The sequence below is a fragment of the Engystomops pustulosus genome, chromosome 2 (assembly GCF_040894005.1).
Source record: "Engystomops pustulosus chromosome 2, aEngPut4.maternal, whole genome shotgun sequence".
Lineage (NCBI taxonomy): Eukaryota > Metazoa > Chordata > Amphibia > Anura > Leptodactylidae > Engystomops > Engystomops pustulosus.
The window spans coordinates 194384144-194409246 of NC_092412.1; the positions used below are offsets into that span (position 1 = coordinate 194384144).

At 40.5% G+C, this 25103-nt stretch overlaps 1 long non-coding RNA gene across 5 annotated transcripts in view; it reads left to right on the forward strand.

Annotated features, from left to right (window-relative positions):
* Positions 1–25103, forward strand: part of LOC140119068 (uncharacterized) — a 50272-nt gene that overhangs the window by 13138 nt on the left and 12031 nt on the right. Inside the window, exons 5-6 of one of the 5 annotated variants that reach the window (XR_011853314.1) lie at positions 481–562; positions 9995–10191. This is a non-coding gene — a long non-coding RNA (uncharacterized lncRNA). Of the gene's footprint in view, positions 1–480; positions 563–7452; positions 7606–9858; positions 9878–9913; positions 10192–25103 lie in introns of those variants that run through there. The other 4 variants (XR_011853315.1, XR_011853316.1, XR_011853312.1 and 1 more) reach the window with 4 other exon arrangements.

The following is a 25103-nucleotide window of genomic DNA, read 5'->3' on the forward strand; positions in this document are numbered from 1 at the left end:
CAGCCAACATGGGACATAATACTACGTCACATGTCAGTATGGGGTTAAGATCAGTGTGCGGCCATTTTCCTTGCTGGTCAAACTATTAGTCCGCCCAGCTCTGTATACTCATTATATGACCATTATACTGTGCTCTTGATACTGTACTGTATTTGCTATCTAGTTGTGACTCAGAATGTTGAATTCCCATCTATGTTATTTGATTGTCTTGTTGCATGTTCACACTTGGCATAGGAAGGGAACTCAATAAGCAGGCAGGGACAATTTTGGGGGCTCAGCAGTAGAGCTCACTGTCCTTGTTTGCGTCCGGCCATTACAGTCAGTTTGTCCCACAAAAAATGATTCATTAGACAGCTCAGTGCACGGAAGTATGTGAAATATATGGATTTCAGAATATGGTGATATCGCAAACTTTTTTTTAAAAAGATTTAAATTTTATTTTAATGCTATTGCATTTGAATTTTTTTGTTTTTTTCCCAGCTGCCAAGTATGTTACATTGAATATTAAATGGCGCCAGTAGAGAGTACAAACCACCGATAACAAAGTCATGGCTTGTGGAAGGTGAGAAGTTAAATGGCATTGAACGGGTTGTCCAGTCATAACAATCTCTGTGCATTGGGCATAGCTTTCTGATTGTCTTCTGACCTTTTGAAAGTTCATAGCCAGTTTAAAGTGGTTGTCCGGAGGTTGAAAAACATGGCTTCTTTCTTCCAAAAAACAGCTCCTCCTATGACCATTGGTAATGGTGGTATTGCAACTAATGTCCATTCATAAATATACAGCTGAGCTGCAATTCCAGAACAAACCATGGTCAGGTGTGGTGCTGTTTTTAGAAGAAAGTGGCCAAGTTTTTCAACCTCTGGACAACCAATTTAATGGAAACTATCTGTCACATGTTTTAGATGTCTTAATAAAGTATAGGATATGATTGTTCCACATAAAATACACATTGCGCTTCTTGAAATGGCTCTGTAACTCTGTGGCCTATTTACTGGAACCTATATTGACATAATGGGGGTTATTTATCAGTGCTTGAACGCCTGTTTTGGGGGATATTTTCTGGTGCAATCCAGAAACAGAAATTATTTCTCCCTTTATGCCCTGTCTACAAGCCTGAATGGGTGCAGGATAAGGCTCAACACAGAATTGCCAAGTGGCACGGGTGCATATACATCCATCTGCCAGATACTCCAGATATATCCAGCTTGCCGGGAGTAGTGATGTCTACGTCATATGCTGGTGCACCCAACCTCAGCGTATGATAAATAACCTCCAATGGCTCCATTTCCTACAATCTTTCAAAACAAGGAATTGCTCATCTGTAATGAGTGATGCTTCTCCCTCCAAGCCCTGCACAATGTATAATTCAATGAATCAGCTTTGACTGAAGCATTCCTTTAAAATTAATTTAGAGTCAAACACAAATAATAGACATTGGCGCACATTTACTAAGGGTCCGCGGACCGCATTTTTTTCGGGTTTTCCAACTTTTTCCGTTTTGCGCCGCACTTAACTGGGGTTTTTGGCATATGCGATCGGATTTTGGCGCAATCAAGCCGACTTTCATGCAACACAAATTGGGGCGTGGCAGTCGGACAACCTGACTGAATGACTTAGTCGCAGGACTAAGCGCAGGATTTAACATTCAAAATTGTGTCGCAAGCCATGCACTTACATGCCCCGGGAAGATGAACGTGAACTCCGGCGGACCTCAGCGAGGAAGCGACACATGCAGGAAATTGGACGCACGATCTTAGTGAATTGCGGCAGTTCCGAATACTCGTTGGACAACGGACCTCGCGGATCGTGACGGGACGGGTAAGTAACTGTGCCCCATTGAGAGGGCTAAAGTACAGAAGTTTCTATCTCTCACAATGGAGCTCATTTACTAAGGGTCCGAATGCTGCCGAATAGCCCCAGGATTTTGGCGCACACAATCGGATTTTGGAGCATCGTCGCCAGCTTGCATGCGACAGAACTCGGGGGGGGGGGGGGGTGACTGTCAGACAACCCGACGGATTCGAACTCGGACACACAATGTTAGTGAATCGTGCCGGACCCGAATCCTCGTCAGACAGCGCACCGCGGGATCGCGATGGGACCGGGTAAGTAAATCTGCCCCAATGTCTGTGGATTATCTTATGTGAGAGAAGGAAGAGGATTTGGTTGTGGGCTCTTTAACACAGGCTGTGTATGGGACTTCTTTTAGTGGATAACAAGAAAAGAAGTGGAAGGGATAAACTTTTTGTGGCTTCATGGCGGGAAGTTCCTATCCACTCTGCAAGCACAGGGAAAAAATGTCTAACTGTGGAAATTATGCAGCAAAGAGAGGAACATGCCTAAAATGTGCAGGTTATACATAGTTGCCTTAAAAAGAAAACAAGAAAGTTTATATTTGGTTGTTTTGAAAGAAAATATAAGAATATATAGCCATAGAAGGATTGCCAAACTGACCAACACAGGTGTAATACAAACTGCCAAAGGCACTCAGTGTGTAAAGTAAAGCAAACAGTAAAACCACAAATGAGGATAAAATCACTGCACTCACCAGGCATAAAAATCTTTGCTTTTTCTCAAGAGCCAGGAAGCACCCTTTGCTGTACTGTTTTTTTTAAATGGGACACTCCCTATTTTAGGTATCGCCTGTATGGAAATTTTAAGTTAAGTTTTGACTTGAAAAATCTTATTCTCTAATAAAGCCGTTTGGACACTAGATATAATGGCTGAACCTCGTCTTGGAAAGGTCCTAGTGTACTCTTGCTTATTCTTATGAGTAGATAAGAATAAATAACCCCCATTATGTCTATATTGGTTACAGTAAATAGGCCACAGTTACAGAGCCATTTCAAGAAGGGCAATGTGTATTTTATGTGGAACAATCATATACTATAATTTATTAAGAAAAGCAAGAAAATCCCAGATAATTGATGGTTATGGTAATCATCAGGTGATAATGACGTTATCCTAACTTTCGCTGAACAGTGGGTGTAGCACTAAACACAATTCAAAGAGACTTCAATTCAAAGGAAAATTGATAATCAGAAACAAAATATTTTCCTTCAGGGAATAGTGGCTGCTGAATACTGATACAATGGGGGACATGTATCACTCCTATTGCTTTCTTTTTCTTTTTTTTGTGAGACTTTTTGCAGTTTGAGACTTTTTAGTTGCAGAATCCAGCAGCTTACCAAAGTTATCTGCCTCAAGGATTTAATGCAGTTACTGTATTACCGTATTTATCTTTGTAGCCCAGATGTTTGTTCAACTTTGGGACTTTTGGGCTCTGAAATTGTCATATTCTTGCACCTAACATGTCGCAAAATGGAGCATGCTAGGCTTACTTTTGGTAAACAACTATTTGGTGAGACTAATCAGGCAACTCCTCACATGTATCACAAAGGAAAAAAACCTTACGATACATCGCAATGACAAATTAGGCCAATTTCAGGAAACTTGGAAAAGTGGCAGCTGAAAAACTATGATGCATGTGCCCCCCAGACTTACTTTTGGGAGCTACAATTTGGGACTAAAAAGTCACAAACCACAAACAGTAGCAAAAGTGAGACTAAACAGGCAACTTTTCATTTGTATCAGAAAGGGATAAAAACTTAAGAGACATTACAATGATTAATTAGGCCAACTTCAGAAAACTTGAAAAAGTGTCAGCCGAAATACTGTGATACATGAGAATTATTAGACTTCTAGATGTACCAATGGCATGTCAGCCGAATGCAGTTCTCGCTGATTTACTGTATAGGCAATAACTTCTATATCATTCAGAACTTGACCGCTTGAACATCTACCAGTTGCCTGATTGAGGGGTCTACAAAAGTCCTAGTGGTCACCCTTCAGCCCAAAGATCTATAAATTATTGACTATCCAGTGCGGAGGTGATGACAGTTCTGGCTGTGATATCCCTTTAAGCAGGATTCGGGTAGTGTGATATTGAATATCTATATGAAATGTCTGCCTCTTAGCTAAACTAATGAGGGGTTTTCGGGATATCCCAAGACAAAACTTGCAATGTAGATCTGAATGCAATATTGTATTATTACTGGGTACAAATGTAGACATTCTGTTGGGAAATAAGGTTTTATGATCAGGAAGGTGGTTTTTTTATTAGTATTTTCTGAGTTATGCATTTATTTTATCCACCTCTTCTTTCAACTGTTAAAGATACAGATGTTAAAATGTGGGCCAAATATGTGCATATAGAGTAAAATGTAGGTACATTTATGCATCAGGAAAGATAATATAATAGAACATTTATACCAGATGTTGTTTCCTGAATGATTGGTATACATGTACTATTTCCTACCACAGTTTCCCCACTACAGGCCTAGGGTGTGCTTACCTTTGCTGTCACTAAACCATTAGCAGTGGTTACAAGACCTTCATATCAATCATAAAAAGCAATTGTCTGAAAGATCATTGATCCCTATGACAACCATTATTTAATAGTTCACACTTCAGCAGGCATTACACAGAATCAGAGTTTTAATCTAAGTCATAATGAGGAAGTGAACATTGATTCATTCTATTTCAGTCAATGCGCTGCATGTATAGAAAGTAAACATCTTGCTGTGTACGTCAATGGAAACATATTGTCCATACACTTTTAAATATCAGTTAGGCCTCTTGCACACAAACATATTGGACAGTGATGGCGAACCTTTTGGAGACCGAGTGCCCAAACTGCAACCAAAATCCACTTATTTACCATGAAGTGCCAGCATGGCATTTGAAGCAGTAACTTATAACTACCTGTTCTTCCACATCTTTCAATCGTATCGGCCCCCTGAGGCCACCAATACAGTTGAAAGAAGGAGGGCAAATTCAGTCTCTGTAGAGGAAGAATGTTGGGTCCAGCAGGAGGACCTCCAGAGGTATTGCAGTTCTTTCAGCACCATCTCACTTTTCCTGCAGTTCCAATTAGACAATGAATTGTCGCTTTAAAATAGCGCTGAGAGCAGCATCTCTTCCTGGGACTGCAGAAAGTTTTTTGGTTGATTTGGTGAACTCTGTCCAGGGCCATGGTCTGAGTGCCCACAGAAATCGCTCTGAGTGCCACCTCTGGCACCCGTGCGATAGGTTCGCCACCACTGATATGGGGGAACGTGATCTGGCCTCACAATTTGCAGCCGGATCACAGCCCCTATAGACGTCTATGGCACGTGTATTCGGTGTGGTGTGAACACTGTTTCTCACACACTGTGAAAGAGCCAGGCGTCTACCTTGTATAATATGGGACATGTGCTATAGGTTGTCACTTTACGGCGGTAGCTGCTCAGCTTTCAATGGAGAGGGGTAAAGAGCTCTTCCAGAAGGCATTTCATCCAGAATATCCTCAAAAAATCCACCGGTTGTCTAATGTCCCAAGTTGATGGACCGTTGGTTAAATGTCCCAAAGCCCCTTATAGCACTTTGGTTTGTAGACACTATTAAAAACTAAATCTTTATCGTTCACTATAAATCAGTCAGAAACCACCACCCTTTGTATTTAAGATCAGAAATGTTTTAGGGTGATTTGGGAAACTAAACCTCCTGTCCGTAAGGACATGTGGGTGGTTTAGTGTCCTAAATCGCCCTGATGGTTTCTCTTTAAGCTTGAAAACATTAAGATTTTAAGTTTAGCCAAAATTGCCCATCTCTATAAAGGGAGTTATACAACTTCCCAGCATACTTTCTGTACCCTAACAGTTTCTACAATTTTTAAGTGTAGACATTTAATGGGAACATTCATTTCCAAGGGTGAAAAATTGTGCTGGTCATGTGATGCTAGCAAAGATGTGTGGATATCAAGCAAAACACAGATTTATTCATATGACACAGACAGATGTTCATCTGCAAAAAATTAAAGCTCTGCAATAATTTGATGCATAATAATAAACTAATGAGTACAGTACAAACAGTTGTAACCAGAAGTTTACATACGCACTATAAAAAACACATAGGCATGTTTCATGACATAAAATCAGAATTAATCTTTCCCTTTTTTAGATCAATTAGGATTACCAAAAATATTTACAAATGCCAGAATAATGAGAGAGGATTTTTAAGGCATTTATTGGTATATTACTTTATGCCCAGCCTATAAAAAACAACAACTCTGTACTCACCTTTGTGATGACAGCCCCCTTCTTCCACCCCCCCCCCCCCCGCAGGCCCTATTGTTTACCAGTGTCCCTGTGACACTGTTATGTCAGCAAGCGGCTGGTTTGTGCAATGGAAGAGCACAGGAACACAGAGCCAGAGCATCGCAAGAAAAGGATCTGCGGGCTGGCATCGGAAAGGTACAGAGAACAGAGGTCTGGTTTTTTATAGGCTGGGCATACCTTGGCCAGGGAGAAGACTATATACTGGGAGCAGAGGCTGCTAGCTTTATACCATATATATTTGAGTATAAGCCGAGCATTTCACAGATATAATTCCAACCTGTTTCTATCAGTCTTTTCAGTTGCTCTGGGATCCGACCATAAGTAAATCTTCTGATTTTTATGATCGGGCAGGACAGATTCTTTTCATGAATTGCTGTCTGCTGGATGAAGTGTGATCTCTGCCCCTCCCCCTCCATTACAAGTGGAACTCACACACAGACACTAACAGACACTTCTTGCCTGCAAGCAGCGTGCACATACTTGCTTTACATGTTAAAGGCAAGATAAGATCTTTATAGCATGGGAAGGAAACATGTAGCAGATCTGACTGTGTTATAGCTGAGGTAGCAGAGTATCATTGTGCATTATATCCATCTCATTGATCTCATCAGCTCTCATCTCTGATCTGTCTCTTCTTTCTTTTTCTATGTGTCACATAATAGTGAATGTTTCAAAGCTGAATGAAAGTGTAAATAAACCTGTACCCTGATAATATAACCACATTGTCAGCACACAGGGATGTGTCTGCTTAGAGAGTTCTGCCCACACTTTGGAATTTTACACTGACCATCACATAGTGATAGGAGCTAAAACAGCAATAAAACTCAGTAAAATTGTAAGGGAGTTAAAAATTATCTTTATTTTGTAAACATCACTAGGGGGTTATAATTATGAGAACTTTCTTTCATGGGCAAACCTTTTTAAGTACAAAGAGAATGGGCCCTTAGAATCATTTCCTCTAATGGTTCCATGGTCTCCTTGCTTATAACTGAACACACTCCAACTGTCCAATCAAATGTTTGCGGTTATTTTTAAAATGTATTTAAACAAAAGCATTTTCTAATGTCACAGTTGATGCTTTAAATTTAGTGTCATTTGCAACATGTCTGTTTCCTGAAACATTTTGTGGTTTGCTTATCGGGGCACGGTGACTGAGATGTAGGAAGCATTCATTAGAAAATGCTTTATCCCTGACAACACCCTGCAGCTATTTAAAAACAAATAGTGCTGCGTCTATGAAGATATATTGTGTATTCTTAAAGTTAACAGCTAATTACATTGCTTTGTCAACAGCGAAAGAAGAAGCAGCTTCTATAATGCCTGATAGCACCATGTGGGTAAAACCACAGGACCCTGGTGCCCTCCCAACCTGACTTTAGAGACAAACAGAGGAACAGTCTATTGAACTGAGTTATTGAACTCTTCAATACCTTAAACTTTATCACATCCTACCGTATATCTCAATGAATGAAATATTCCAGTTGCACTTCTTTATTCAACATATAGTGGAATGTGTTGAGAACAGTAAAACATAATTAATATTAACATCAACATTCTCATGCTATTGCTTACTTAGTAAGTCATATAGGTGACATCTACCTCAATTTAATTTTGAACAAAACAATAATGGGAGTCCATATAACCGAAAAGAATTAAACATTATTAATTTTAATGCTTTCCCTGCCAAAGACGTATCTCATACATACTCACAGAGCGGCACCTCTGTGGCCAAGGACATATGTTATACATCCTGGATTCTTAGAATCTTAATTTTCTTTTATCTTAAAGAGGAGAATCTCCTTATCTTTCCCGTTTAAAGTGACAATTTTGGGTTGATTTTTTTATATCTAAAAGGATCACTCCCGACCTGTAAGTGAACCTATCATTAGGGACCTCATTTTCTCCAAAGATAGGTTGCAGAAGCCCATCATACCTACATTGCAAATATGTCTTTCTGCCTTCTCTAAGCATTTGCATTACAATATACACTCACCGGCCACTTTATTAGGTACACCATGCTAGTAACTGGTTGGACCCCCTTTTGCCTTCAGAACTGCCTCAATTCTTCGTGGCATCGATTCAGCAAGGTGCTGGAAGCATTCCTCAGAGATTTTGGTCCATATTGACATGATGGCATCACACAGTTGCCGCAGATTTGTCGGCTGCACATCCATGATGCGAATCTCCCGTTCCACCACATCCCAAAGATGCTCTATTGGATCTGGTGACTGTGGAGGCCATTTGAGTACAGTGAGTACATTGTCATGTTCAAGAAACCAGTCTGAGATGATTCCAGCTTTATGACATGGCGCATTATCCTGCTGAAAGTAGCCATCAGATGTTGGGTACATTGTGGTCATAAAGGGATGGACATGGTCAGCAACAATACTCAGGTAGGCTGTGGCATTGCAACGATGCTCAATTGGTACCAAGGGGCCCAAAGAGTGCCAAGAAAATATTCTTCACACCATGACACCACCACCACCAGCCTGAACCGTTGATACAAGGCAGGATGGATCCATGCTTTCATGTTGTTGACGCCAAATTCTGACCCTACCATCTGAATGTCGCAGCAGAAATCGAGACTCATCAGACCAGGCAACGTTTTTCCAATCTTCTACTGTCCAATTTCGATGAGCTTGTGCAAATTGTAGCCTCAGTTTCCTGTTCTTAGCTGAAAGGAGCGGCGCCCGGTGTGGTCTTCTGCTGCTGTAGCCCATCTGCCTCAAAGTTCATTGTACTGTGTGTTCAGAGATGCTCTTCTGCCTACCTTGGTTGTAACGGGTGGCAATTTGAGTCACTGTTGCCTTTCTTTCAGCTCGAACCAGTCTGCCCATTCTCCTCTGACCTCTGGCATCAACAAGACATTTCCGCCCACAGAACTGCCGCTCACTGGATGTTTTTTCTTTTTCTCTGTAAACCCTAGAGATGGTTGTGCGTGAAAATCCCAGTAGATCAGCAGTTTCTTAAATACTCAGACCAGCCCTTCTGGCACCAACAACCATGCCACGTTCAAAGGCACTCAAATCACCTTTCTTCCCCATACTGATGCTCGGTTTGAACTGCAGGAGATTGTCTTGACCATGTCTACATGCCTAAATGCACTGAGTTGCCGCCATGGCTGATTAGAAATTAAGTGTTAACGAGCAGTTGGACAGGTGTACCTAATAAAGTGGACGGTGAGTGTAATTGTGTGTTTTAACTTACCTGGCTTCCTGACAAAATCCAGTGTTTAGTCCCTGGGGTTGACTTTGGTTTGGATGCATTTAAAAAAACAACACATTACTTGTCTTTGCTGCCCACTCCTTTGATAGCCCACGCATTATCTGCACTTGAAAAAGGCATTGACATGTATTAAAAACACCAAATAAGTGTGTAAAATACTGAGACACTGAACAAACTCTGACTGAAAACTGATTGAACTGTTTTTCACTGACCAACCCCTGATTGCACTCTGATTTTGTAGGCCATGACTATCTTAAAATTTCTAGCTGAAAAGTAGGTTTTTGTTTTAGTGATTTTATGATGATTTATTCTGATGAACATATGACTATGATATATCTATGGGCTCTACACATGTTCATCTTTTACATTTAGGAGGTACAAACAATATTTCTGCTTGGGGCACATTTTTGACATGAAATAAAATGTTAAATTTTTGTAATAACATTTTACACATTATATCAAAATTGCATGCAGGTGCCTCTGTCTATAAACTCTGTAATGCAATTTTGATACTATAAAAACCTTGTAGAAACCAGTGGAAATGCCTCAAGACTAGGAAATGAGACACAGAAATGTGTGTAACCCTCAAGTGTCTGTATCACCTCTGTAGAACGCCTGGGCATGCATCTGATGAAGAGGCGGATGTCATCCTGAGGGATCACATCCCAGACCTGGATTAAAACATAAGTCAACTCCTGGACAGTCTGTGGTGTAATGTGGTGTTGGTGGAGGCAGGGTGGGCTTCAAGTTTCAGTAGGCCCCTGGGCGACAGAGCCTCAGGGTGCCCCTTTGCAGTGAACTCACGTGGCGGCATTAAAAATTCATAAACTAAAACAGTCCCCTGTTCATGGTTATTTTATATAAAGCCCCCCCCCCCCAACCCCCATAGATTCTTTACGTACAGCCTAATTTGGGCCCCCAAGCAGCTCTGGGCCCCAGAACTTGCCCGGGTATGCCCAGTGCTGATGTCGGCCCTAGGTGGATGGAGCGAGACATGATGTCCAAGATATGTTAAATTTTTATCCAGGTCTGAGGAAAGGGCAGGTTAGTCAATATTAATTGTAATCCTGTGATGGAATGCCTCCTATATATCTGGACCCTTATTGTTTTAATTGTTTAGTTAATCATGTGATGGAATTGAGTGCTGCATAGAAAACAGATTAAGGCTAGTTTCACACTGCTGTATGCTTGCCTGGCCGTACGGTAGTGCGCTGGATAGGAAGAGGGGTGAGTGATGTTCACCCCTCCTCTCTCCATAGCGAGGCCTGGCTGGAAGCTATAGCATGACCTATCTTTTCCCTGTGCATGGTATCGTGCCGGGCACCATAACCGTCTATGGGGACATATATTAGTTCGCAAGTTAATATATCCCCAAAACGGCTTTGTAAAATCAGCCAAGGATCTACTAATCCTAGAGGCCTGAGCTAGAATTTTAGTAAGTCGTCAACATTCTGAAAAATATATCTAACATAAAAAGTTGTGAAAAAAAATATTTTCTTGTGAAATTTTCCCTTTTAAATAATGGGCCTATTCTCTTCTCGGGTATTTATAGCATTTGATGTTGGCCCCCATTTGTAAGATGTCTTTGCAGCCACTGATAACTATGGATGAGGGAGAGGAGGGGAGAAATCAAATATGGCCATCTGTTCTCTGCTGAAGTATTTGCAATTTTTCTATGCTATGACATAATTGCAATATTTCTGTTCTGGGACATCATACTGACTGTTTTTGACATTGTTATATATTTAGGAGACCAGAATAGTGACAAGCTTTTTTGTTCTGTAGAGAGTTCTTTTATACAAGCTATGGAAATGCGAAAAATTAGGGCTTCACTCACTTCAGTACAAATTCCCAACAGATTTAAAAACTGAGCTTGCAGATTTAATATATCTAACCTAGATAATCATTTATGCTTGTGCTGTGGAATGTCTATTCTTGTGGAAAGCAGCATTATAATTTGTCACAGCTGCTCAGAGTCGATACAGTTGTGTAAAATAGCACTACGCTTACTATTACTTGACTCTCTAGGAAAGCTATTGCCCCACCCTTCACATTACTTTTTTTCTGACCTACATGATAAAAAAAAATATTAGTAGGATGTTTTGTAAATGTCCATGAATTCTATCTATGGTATATAACAGTAAAGATTGTTGAAAAAAATCTACAAAAACACTGTAAACCAAAAAGGACAATCAAATATATTTGAAAAGAAAATAAGTAATCTACAAGAAGAAGTTACACTTAAAGGAAATCTACCAATGGGATAGGGCTTTATTCACCAGTAATGCTGCTAGGTAGCTTCCAGCAGGGTCCTATGTGACATCCTGTACTTTGATTAAAAATTAACTTTGACTGGACTTACACATCCCCCTGATCGTTTCTCCTTCGCCTCCCTGCTCCCTCTGCACTCTCCCCTATCCACTGTGAAATCTTGCAGCAGCACAGAGCTCTACTTTGTGCTGCCACAAGTTTTCGGCACACAGCAGGTGACAGAGAGTGCAGAAGGAGTATGAAGGCAATGGAGAAGCGCTGCAGGGGTGCACTTGTGCTTGATTTACATAAATGTTAAAATAAATGTTTTAATAAGAGTATGGGACCAAAACACATAATAAACATAGGGCTGTATTCAGAAATGTGAATAATGGTGAAGATCATGACATTGGACACATACCATAAACATAAGATCTATTAGCTGGAGGCACATGCATACTCTTAAGCTCAACGTGCAAATGTTTTGAATTTGGAAAGGGGAGCTTAAACAGCCAAGAACCAATTAACTGTCAGTCAGAATCCAACTGTCAATCAGCTCCCCACAAGGCAGCCCTGGGTGTGGTTCACAAGCTCTGAATTCAGCAGGCACAGTTCATACAGAGGATTCTGAAAGCTTTATTATTGGATTGTATATGTTTTGCTGAACAGACTGATTTTGATAATGCACAGATTTAAATCCAGAGAAGGCGAAATCAGGACTTGTATGTGTTTATTACCACCTTCTGTTATTATGACAAGTACATTTGAAAAAGAACAAAAAGGAGGTTCCATAACAGACCAGAGATTCTTGATCCATAATAACAAAAAGTTTATATATTAGTTGCCAATGACACCAAAGATTAGGAAGTGAAACAGGAAACACCTGAGACAGAACTACCTAGAGAGTGTGTAGGAGGTTAAACATGTCAATATCCACCCCAACATCTAGTTACAATGCAATACAGTATATACTGTGTGTCCATTCTCTAGTTCAGACAACAGATCAAGATTTGTAATTTAATTTTACAATAAGAAAAATACGGTTTATCATAAAATGCAAAGAAAATAACTTTATTCTCTATTCTATTCTGCTATCAATGCTTTTCCACCATTAACAGATGACTGTCAGTACAGCGGAAAGGAAATGTTAAAGTTCACAGTGAGTGGAAAAATAAAGGAAGTGAATGTCAGGAATGTTTTAACCAACATTAGGAGAAATTCTGTTTAGAGAAAAGAATAACAGCTGCTTTCAACAGGATTACAATGATGTAACACCCTGAATACCAGTGTCAAAATAATTGTTGGATCGAAAACTATTTATCATGAGTTTTAGGATACTTTGACATCATCAGTATTTAATCAGTATTTATGAATCAAAACTTGAAAAAGCAATCTTTACAGTAAAACAGTAATATGGAAAGATGTTGTATTGGTAACACAGGACTCAGGGAGACAGACTGAGCCCCCCAAACTGTCCCTGCCTGGGTCCCCCATTAGCAGTTGCCAGTAACTGGTCATCATTCCATTCCCTCCTGCACCAAAGTAGGGACATTAAACAAGACAAACAGACAAATAAGACAGAAGAATAATAAGCCGTCTGGTTACAACAGAGATACAAGGTACAAAATTGCAGATAAACAGGGATAGTCACAAAATTAGAGCCAAAATCGAGTAACCATAAGTACAGATACGAGAGTAGAACTCGCACAGAACAGTAAAGCAAACTTTTAACTAGCGAGAGACAAGGCAAACTGAAGATATTTATGTGTTAACCAGGAACCCTGCTCCAGGTGCAACCCCTGCTGGTCCAGTACAAGACTGCAAAAAGTCAGGTGTGATAATTTCACTCAGCAGTACAACATTAAAAACTCTGTTCAGACAAAATCAAGTGAGTCACAAAGAGATCAGTGGGTTAAAACAGATCTGTTCTGTGTTTAAGACCTACTTCTGGTATTGACCTCCAAATACTAATGTAAAATAGTATTGAAATTCTAATGAATTTTACCATCAAAATCAAACTTCAAAATACCATCAAAATCAACCATTGTAAACCAAGGGCACATACTCATAGATCCAGGCACTGTGACTGAGGTAATCTTCTTATATTAAACTGTCTCACCCCCATTCCCCATCCCTAAGAATTTTTGTGTAGTGAACATTTCCTCCTCACTGTCTTTCTACTTACTGCAAAAGGGCTTCAGAAGTAGGGGGAGGGTATGACGGTGTAACAGCATGTAATGCCATGGATAACAAATACACTTGGGCTGTATCCTGGCCTAGCATATGGACGTCTGGAGAAACGGAGGGGGGAACTCTCCTCACCTCTTTCCTCTCCATAGGGAGCTAGGCCATACGTATGGGGAAAGATAGAGAGTGCCCTGGAAACAACATGGTACGGTGACACACGCGTACTCACTGTACCGTACTGTGCCGTATATAATGCACTTCTATGGCAACCGTATGCTAAATTTTTTTGTGCATTGGGTTTATCATGTGTGTCTGGTTTATCATGCTCGATTGTGATGGTACTTTTTGTTTAAAATTGGGGGCCACACTAGGCAGAGATGGTGTGGCTTGAGGTTAAGTCCATATGGGGTAAAAATGGTGTAATTTTCTTTAATACTTTTTATTGAGTCAAAGTATCATTTGTTACACACATGAAATGGAATAGATATCAGACTCATTTTTATTTAAAGGTTACAGATTATCTTTCCAGGATAATAACAAAACCAAATACAGATAGTTTTTAACTTTTTAACATTATAACAACATACAAACTAATTCCAGAGAGATTCACAAATTATTTCTTATATTTCTTGTGATGATCTTTCATGTAGGTGTCATGGAGGATCATAGATTAGGATATCATGAACACACTCTTAAGAATATAAGGAACTTGTATCTAGTCTAGAAGGGTTTGTTTTACAATTTTATACCAGGGGTCCCACATTATGTAGTGGGCACTGAGGGATCGGTTTCTGAGAGCAAGGGTTCTTTCCAGATGGCATTGTTGGGAGAATATTTCTTGTAGGTTTGGTTGGTTGTTGGGATGTCTTCCATGCTTTTGCAAGGAGGAGTTTTGCTGCTTTAAAAATATTTGCATAATTTTTAAAGCTTTTTTCCTGTAAAAACATAAGAAGCTGAAAGAAGAGTTGGTCCTACCAGAGGGGTATGTCAGTGTGCTTGGTTTACAATCCTTAATCCTGGTGGTAGATGTCCTTTAAAGGAAACCTACCACTTGAAGTGGCAGGTTTCAGAAGAAAACACCGAGCACCAGCTCAGGGTGAGCTGGTGCCTGAGCTTATTTTTGTTAGTGTTTTAAACCGCGATATCGCGGTTTAAAGCACTTTTTAAACTGTATAGCCGGCGCAGGGAGGTACGCGATCGGCGCTTACCATGCGCGCGGCTCTCCTTCACTTCCTATGTAGCAGCGCGCATGGTAAGCGCCGAGCGCGTACCTCCCTGCGCCGGCTATACAGTTTAAAAAGTGTTTTAAACCGCGATACCGCGTTTTAAAACACTAACAAAAATAAGCACCGGCACCAGCTCAGCCTGAGCTGGTGCTCGGTGTTTTCTTCTGAAACCTGCCACTTCAAGTGGTAGGTTTCCTTTAAAAGCCAAATTTATTGAAATGGCAAATGCTGATGATAAATGTAAGGAGCATAATAAAGAGGTGCACTATTCCTGAGTAATGATAAATTCAACCCGGAGAACAATCTACATGAGTTAACTATTGTCCAAATAATATTATTATATTACACAGTCATAAGCAGCTATATAGTTTACATCATTGAATACAGTAAATGTGACTATTTGTGAGACCATGAGGTCATACATATAATCAATGCAATAATCATACATTTAAGTGTGTTAGTAGCAGCAGGTCTGTGAAACATACATTTTTGATATTATATTCTAGGATTGAAGCTGGAATTGGTGTAATGATATGTGAGATTTTTCACACAAAAGCATAGCCCCTTTTCTCTCTGAGTTTAATTGCAAAAATCAAAGAACACAGCAGTGTGAGGACACTCCCCGAGTTCTCCAAGACCAGCAACAATTCTGGAATATAGATCAATTTTCACAATACATACAAAGCTATACAGTGGTACAATGGTTATACAGATCTCATAGGTTGACACCTAACACTGACCAGACCCATTTAAGACCTCAACATATTATAGAGGAGAAGCGTCTGAGAGTAGAACTGTTATAGTTGCCTATAGCAACCAATTAGAGTTTAGCTTTCATTTTCCCACAGCTGTTTATAAAATTAAAGCTGATCTCTAATTGGGTGCCATGAGCAGCTAGAACAGTTCTGCTCTCAGACACTTTTGACATATCCCATAATAAAGCTAGTAAAATTCATAACTCGCTCATACACACACCTGTCCCCAATATTCAGATGTAAGATTTCAAAGTTCACACATCTATATTTATCCACACGTCACACCCAGCTCTTCCTCCTTAAAGCTCCTGTAGGGAACATTGCACCTATGGCATTGACACTGGTCAGTGACATCATCAATGGAGAACCAGATGGGAAAACTAAGAGGATTGAGGCTGCGGTCACATAAAGCTTTTTAATTGTGGTTTGAAACACAATTCAAAGGTTGCATTGAAGAGTTTGACCCAACCAGTGGTGCATGTTCCTGATTGCAAGTGATGGGTTACACTATCCCACTCTTTCCAGGTCTCCTTAGGAAAAGAGCCATGTACAAGTTTTTATTATATAACACAAAACTGCCTAGAGTTTAATGTGAAAGTTTTTTGTGAGCTGCCATATTTAGTTCTTATTCTTGTTTTTTGCAGCTGCATTGCGATTCATATTAAACCCTGAGGGCAGTTTTAATGCTCTAAGCTTCCATAATATAGATTTTTAGGTCTATTCACCTATTCTTTATCATCTGTGTCACACTATTATTATTCACAATAAACACATGCTCACATTTCAGAACTGTGAATGTGACTTTAAATAGGGCACAGCAGGGTAACTGTCTTGCATAACCCGTCTCCATTATAATTCACCACCGCATTTGTTACTTTGTTACATTAAAGTTTCTTTGTAAGAAGCTTTCATGCTTTTATCATGTACCTACTAGGACAACTGCATATTGTATAGAAGAGATGTAAAGTATTAAACCATGGAAAATGTTTCAGGGAACTAGGAATGTATAAATTGTTAGAGTTAGTATGATTGAAAAAATCCTGTACAGGTGGTCAACTACTTAAGAACACCCGACTTACAGATGACCCCTAGTTACAAACACCCATCTGGATGTACTATAGCCCCAGGCTACAATGCTACATGTGTTGGTAACCTGCTGTATGGGCACACGCCAGAGCGTTGAAGGGAAGCTGCACCATTCAGAGCAGATTATGCATTGTCACTTTTTATTGGCTTTACAATCTTTATTTTTTTGGCAATTTAGACATATAAGGGCTTATTTTTTGCGACATGAGATGCACTTTACACACTTCATTTTAGTGGGTTTCAGTGGTTACCGCGATGCAGTACTATTACGTCAAATGTCGGGAATCTCAGTTTTTAAAATGCACCAGAATTTCTGTTTTAAGTTTCCTAGACTATAAGACCAGATGTATGGACCATTAAAGACATAATAGGGAATGTGAGCAGCAGATTAAGATTTGTACAAGTACATAGATAGGGCATCTGAATTTATGATCCTCCTCCAACCTATATGTGTTATTCATGTTACTCAGGAAAAAAAAGTTACACTTATAGATTATTTGCATATGCCATTGGGCCATTTTTTAACATAAAAGGGGTATTTCATACCCAACCAGAGGGTGCTGTTAGTGGAGCTGGTAAAAAAAATTCCTTTGACATCAAATAATCATAAAATGCACATTTAACTATATTCAATTTTAACCACCATTGCTTAGTGCTATATGCCCTACTGTGCTCTTCTGATGCATGCAAGGAACACTTCCCAAACACATCATGAGGCAACATATAGTGCAGAGTATATAGGCCATCTGTATGAAAAATGGTTGGTTTACCAGAGAATCCTTTATAAATAAATTTGCTACAATGTGCTGTATATTGGTTTATTATTAAAGGACATCTACCATCAGGCATACTGAAGGTTGACGTATCCTCATGACTTTTTTTTATTACTACTCCATTCGCGGCAATATAGAGTTATAAATTAGCCTGGGCACTCCGGCGACTTCACTGCAGTGCCTCAGAGCGCCTTGTATCCGTTATGCTAGCGGCGACTCTCTCCCCTTCCTGAAGGAGCAGGGTGTGTTTCAGCAGTGTTGTCCCAACCAATCAGGTTGCACCCTCTGCCTTATAGTCCTTTGTGCTCTGCTCCCCGCGCCTGAGTAAAGCTTCCGAGTTTGCTAGTCTGCTGTATGGGGTGTGTTTCTGCTGATTTCCCATGTGTGATCTCCCGGTTAGTTCCTGATTCTATTCCAGCTTTGTACTCCCTGGTAAATTTACCCCGGCTTGTATTCTGAACCTGTGCTGCCTGCCACGACCCTCTGCCTGTTCTCCACTTTGCTTCTATGCTGCCTGCCCCAACTCTGGACCAACTTTGACTACCGCCTTGCCTGATACCTCGGTACCACATACCGGTGCCTGCTGGGCCAGCTGCTATCAATACTGGGACCACCACAACAGGTGACCTTGCAATCTGTCCACAGCAAAGTCCAGATCCCTGTATAGTATCATAGTATATAAGACTGGAAAAAGACGCAAGTCCATCAAGTCCAACCTTTAACAATTAAATAAATGCTTTATCCCCATAACCCGTGATATATAGGTTTAAAAGGGTGAATAACGGAGAGGTCCAGGGATAACGCCCTTAATGTGTGGCCCAAAGCCAAACTAGTTAGTACAGTGGGTTCACAACTCGCTACACATAATGTAAAAAACTTTGGGTCTACTTCTTCTCAGCCTCACTGAAGCTTCATTGGATATAGCACACTGCAAATCAACAGTGATGCTACTGGGGACTTTGCACGTGAGGGACATTCCTTCCATGTAACATAGCTGCCATAGAAATATTTTCCTGGTTTTGCATCCCATCGCTGGAGCTAATGAGACTCATGAGGCCATAGGTCTTTGAGTTATTCTGAGTAAGAGCTCAGGGTCAGACTGGCGACATTCTCCAGAATGACTAGATTTTTTTGCTGGTGAGTTGTAGGGACTTGTTAGACGGGAAATAAAAGGGTTAGAGGCAGCTGTGACTGACATGTCATGGAAGTAGTGAGGTCAGTGGTACAAAATAAAGCCATTGCAGAGCATATAACAGAAAGAGCTTTGTCACAAGCTCATCCTCGCTTCTGCATCTCATCATCCTTGAAAAACTCAGTCCTCTGTTCTCAAAGATCAAGAAACAATGGCATATATTAATGGAGAACCAGGTCAAGTTTATTTATAAAGAAATGCATCCATTTATCTTTTATTGATTTTGAGATATAAAATAATAATTAAACATTGTTACAAGAAACATTCAGATGAAAAAATATGTAAGGATACAGTTTAAAGGCGCAATTGTAGGATATTATGGCAGTGAAAAAGATACATCTGATTTGTCAGGGTTAAATTATAATACATTCTAATAAGAGGATTTAGTTAAATAAGGTATTTGACGAAAATGTAAACCTCAGCCAAATTTTAGTAATGCCCTTTAGATCTGAAACATGTTACTTAGAAGTAAAACAGTAAAAAAGTATTTCTTACAAGGCATCAATATACATCATATCTATGGGCCATTTTATACACTGTATTCCCCCATGTATCCCATGGATGAAAAGAATTTTCTCAAAAAATCTCAATCACTATGTTATATGCGAATAACATAATTATTGAGATTTTTTGAGAAAATTTTTTTTTTTCAAATACTGCAAAGGTTTTAACAGCTCAGGCAACATACTCGATGTATTTAATATACCATTCATTGGGAGGGATTCATCAACCTGTTTACGCCAGAATTCTGAATTAATTTCAACCTGAAATGCAGTATGCCACATTTATTGAGGGTTTTAGACCACTTATGGACAGTTTCCAGACTTGAGCCTGCAAAGTGAGGGGCAGAAAATGCAGACAAACACTACAACAACTAACAGCTAGTATAAAGAATGTATCTATAGTTTTAAACTCCTCTAGATTCATCATCCTTCATGATTAATCTGGCACAGAACAAGACTGTGGAGTCTAACACTTCACTGGTCTATTCACCAACACTTATACATCTTCCCTATTGTCCTTGGAAGCTAGAAAGAAATTCCAAATACAGTAATATTCACAAAAAAAACTTGCCACCATTTTCTTACAGGACTTGTTTTTATGGCTTTCACTTTGCGATCTAAATAAACCACCCTCTTTATTCATGGGTCAGTAGAATCATAGGAATAACAAATTTATATACAGTGGATATGGAAAGTATTAAGATGCTTTAAATTTTTTAATTTTCAATTTGTTTAATCGCAACCAATTGGTAAGTTTTTTTTCTCATTTATCGTTAAGTTATAGCATGGTTTATAATCTGGCAATATTTTAGTTGGTAGCAAACTTTTGGCTGCCCCTCCCCCAGTGCATAAAGGCCTATTGTCAGGGTTCTGGGTCTGTGGACCCTCTGGTCCACTGCAGGAGATGGTACTAGCCGACACCTGGGACCGGAGTCTAAGTGGCACCTGGTCTTCACCAGAGCCCGCCGCAAAGAAGGATGGTCTTGCTGTGGCGGGGTGCCACCAGGTCGTTCCACAGGTGTGACTAACCCTTGGTGGCAGCCAAGGTAGTAGTGCAGAACACAGTCTGAGCCCGGGGAAGGAACACTGCAACTCGGGAGCAGGCAGACAGAAAAGGAACGCAGGTATAGGCTGGAACGCAAGAATAGGATTAAAGTCAAGGTCAGACAGGAGGTCAGGACAAGCGGCACAGAATTGGATTCAGGGACGTAGCAGAAGGTCAAGACAGGCGGCAAGAAATCGAGGTCAAGAACGTAGCAGAAAGTCACAGCAGGAAATGCACAGGAATCACTAAAGGAATGCTTTCTCTAAGGCGTTAGAGGCACAAAAATCCAGCAGGAGTCACAGGAAGAGGCCTTCTATTTATCAGGTCAGCGGCCAGCCTGCTCCAATTAGCAGCACAGCAGCCCTTTGAATCTAACAGAGCCAGAGGAGACTGCGCTGAAGCAAGGAGAGGTAAGTCTGCACCTAGCGCGGAGGGGCACACAGGTGCAAAGCGAGCAGGGCCCTCACACCTATTGTTGTTCTATATGACGATTTGTACTCTGTAGTGTAAAATTATATTTGAATATGTCCACTATGATTTGTGAACCGCTATGGAATTTGATGGCGCTATATAAATAAAGATTATTATTATGATGTAGCCTTGGCCTAATTTGGTGGACATCAGGGACCTGGATTATTTTTTTTTATAAAATGGTTAACAAGGATGTATCAGGGAGTTTTTATTTAAATAATATATGTTTCCTAAAATAGTGTGTTTGCCAAACTTGCTTTAGTAATGGTGATGTCTAATTGACAACCATTACTAAGGCCAGGGCCTAGTGTTAGCCAGTAGAAATGACTGAAACTAACCCAATTATCATTATTTTGATACCCACCGCCATCAGGGGTGCCGCGAAGCTACAATAAAGCACTTCACCATCTACATATGATCTGGTACAGAGTTGGCTACAAGCTCGTAACATTGGGCTGTGCGTGGCCCAAAAACATGGGTTCCACATCTTAGGAATGTCAGCCTGCTGCTGCTTTATTATATCTGTCAGGTTATTGAAAATGGGGGCCCTAAACCCTTTTTTTAATTATTATATTTTTTTGGAGAATGTTTTTAATACATTTTTAAAAAATGTTTAGGAGCTCTGGTCTGAAGAGTGAATATTGGGGCCTGGTGTTTACATTTAATTACCTTATATACTCGAGTATAAGCCTAGTTTTTCAGCACAAAATTTTTGCTCAAAAACTCTAACTCGGCTTATACTCGAGTCAACTAAAAAAATAAAGACAAAACTCACCTTTTTGACGTCACCCATAGGTCCTCTTCTGTCTGAAAGATGAGTACAGTGTTAGTTTTTTTCCTACTACAGGGGTTGGGCAGGCTGTATGCTACAGGGGCTGGCAGACTATATACTGGGAGGCTGTAACCAATGCATATCCCACCCTTTGCTTATACTCGAGTCAATAGGTTTTCCCGTTTTTTTGTGTTGAAATTAGGGGTCTCGGCTTATACTCGGGTCGGCTTATACTCGAGTATATACGGTACTCGTCTGGTGATACTTAAAGAAAGTGAGGGAGGGGGTTAATCTTTCTTACAGTAATGTCAGTCTCTTCATGTATCACTGAAAGAAAGGATCAGAATCATCAAGATTCAGAGACCAATTGCAAAACACTGATGTGATTTCATTTATAGGGTTTACATAGTATATATTTAGAAATTATAACTATACTTTGTTCTTAGAAATACTTGACACCCTTTTACTCACATTCTTTTTTTTATAGATGTGCTGAATTATCAGATAACTGAATGTTTAGATGATCCAGCAGAGAAATGGTTAAGCCACATACTTTCCTTGTCTTCATACAATCATGCTCTGCTTTTTCCAGGAAAAAGTCTGGCCCCATGGCATTCTTCCAAAGTCGGCCACCCCACCTATCCTTCCTGTGTTTCATCTCTGTCTGAAAAGGGATGTGGCCCCAGCTGTGCTCCGAGTTGTTCTGTTAATGCAAGTACAATGCTAGATTGTAGGGGGTTGGCTTGTGATCCCCTTTAGTAATTTACAGAGTGGTACTGAGTCATCTGGTCAGTGCTCAGTGAGGATGTGATACTGTATCCCGGTCTTCCAGTGAAAGGGACATTTATATATTGTCAGTGAAAGAAGTTGAGAAGCTTCCGGTTACTACGTACAGTTCCTCTCCTACCCTCTGCAGGAAGTCCCTTGCTTACAGTGCTGGATACCCCCAGGCTGCTTCCTCTTCCATGTTACTATGATGTATAGGGGAAGTGTGTCCATCAAAGCGCAAAGCACAGCAAAAATGTTGTCCCTTATGAACCAAGGAAAAAAGTCTGTGATGACAACCTGATTCACTTTTAAGTGTTCCCTATCAGACACCATCTGTGTTCACACCCCTACTTTACAAGTAGTAAAACTTCAGCTATGAAGTTGCCAAAGCAAATATATGACATAATATTTACATTTTGTGGAGACCACCCATATGTGGTGTGCTGTCAGTTGGGCATGATTTAATACAGCTTAGGGTTAGAATGTAAAAATATTGCTTGGGTGCATATACAGTAAAAAGAGGGAATATGAATGAAAAGGTAACAAGTTAAATAAAAAAGTTGCATACATTTTTTACCAAATTTACTTATTCTGAGTTCTTGCATATGTTTTCCATGAAGTAGTATGGGGTCATGAAGAATCTGTATAACATGTTCATTACAAAACTGCTGGTAGTAGATGGTAATGATACTGGGAAGTCCCACTTGGGTTACTGTGGGACTTTCCACAAAGAAATACATTAAAATCAGTAACATGGTGGATAGAATGAGGAAGTTGTAAATGTACGTGGCACTTCTGGAAATGATGACAAGTAGATGAAAGATCCACTCAGATGGGATGCTGATTGTCTTAGGAATAGATTGAGGAGGTTTGTCTACCAGGATGAATTGCATTAGTTGCATAAACAGCGGTGTAACTGATTTTTAGTGCCAGGAATCATCATTGTGTATGACTGGGCTTGGCATTGGATATATAGAGAACAACGTCTTTGTCTAACAGTGGTACTTAAACAAGCTTTCGTGTATTAGGGAGTATGTGTGCCTTTAAAGAGGATCTGTCAGCCCCAAAAAGGCCCCCATCCAAACATGCCCCCCATAATCCTCTTCGCAGTCCCTATCTATCTATGCTAAATTTATTCTAATGTATTTAGGGAAAGTTTAGGTAAATCTTCCTGGAAGAACTGACCTCTTACCAAATAAGAGGTTGGATCCAATTAACTTCATGCTTGTGGTTGGGTATATTCATGAGGGGGCTGGCACTTCTCTGTATCCACAGGCCGCCGCTCACCCGGGATTTGGTTCTTACATGTGCATGCACACACTGGATGCCAGCTATGATGGCATCCAGTGCACAAACGCTCACAGCGGGGCCATGTCAGTGAAGCCCAAACGCTGCCGGCTCTCCTCGATGCAGCCTGCCCGCTTGTCCTGCTTGCTTTTGTGCAATATATACGATGCTGGCGGCTTCACTGACATGGCCCCGCTGAGAGTGCTTGTGCACTGGATGCCATCATCGCTGGCATCCAGTGTGTGCATGCACGCATCCTGGGGGAGTGGCGGCCAGTGGATACAGTGGAGTGCTGGCCCCCTCATGAATATATACCCGACCTCAAGCACGAAGTTACGTGGATCCAACCACTTATTTGGTAAGATATTGGTTTATTATGCAGTATGCAACTAAGGAGGTAAACCAAGAGTTGGATATGTTTCTGCATATAGACTGGCCTGTGAAAGATAGGTATAGGTATGTCACTGCCTATTCATTTTTAACTTATAACTAGAGATGAGCGAACATACTCGTCCGAGCTTGATGCTCGATCGAGCATTAGCGTACTCGTAACTGCTCGTTGCTCGGACGAGTATTTCGCCCGCTCGAGAAAATGGCAGCTCCCGCCGTTTTGCTTTTTGGCGGCCAGAAACAGAGCCAATCACAAGCCAGGAGACTCTGCACTCCACCCAGCATGACGTGGTACCCTTACACGTAGATAGCAGTGGTTGGCTGGCCAGATCAGGTGACCCTGGGATAGACTAGCCGCTGCCCGCGCTGCTCGGATCATTCTCTGTCTGGATGCCGCTAGGGAGAGAGCTGCTGCTGCTCAGGGAAAGCGTTAGGGTGTTCTATTAGCTTACTGTTAGGCAGGAGTGATTCTAAAAGAACCCAACAGCCCTTCTTAGGGCTACAATAACGTTATAATTTTTTTTTTTTTTTATTTGCAGCTAGTACCATATTGTGAGGAATTAGCAGGGGGACTTGCTACCGTTGTGTTTAGCTCTTAGTGACACACATATCCACCTCAAACACCAAAGTGGGAAAATTTATTAGGGGTTTGAGTAGAATTAGGCACAGTCTGCCAGTTTCTTTTTATTTTACGTTTATTTTTTTCATAACTCAGCGTCATCTCATCTGGCATAGTAGTGTGCTGTAATACTTGGCTAGAAAATAGCCATAGGAGAATACAAACGTCTTAATTACGCCTACAGTAGCGTTATATATATTTGATTTCTGGTTGATCTGCTGGTGGCTGTACTTGCTGCAGTGCATCTACTATCAAATTGGGAGCAATTTGGAGTCAGACTTGCGACCACTGTGTTTTAGTGACGCACATATCCATCGCAAAGACCGAAGTGGGAAAATTTATTAGGGCCCGGGGTTGTATTTCAATTAGGCACAGTCTGCCAGTTTCTTTTTATT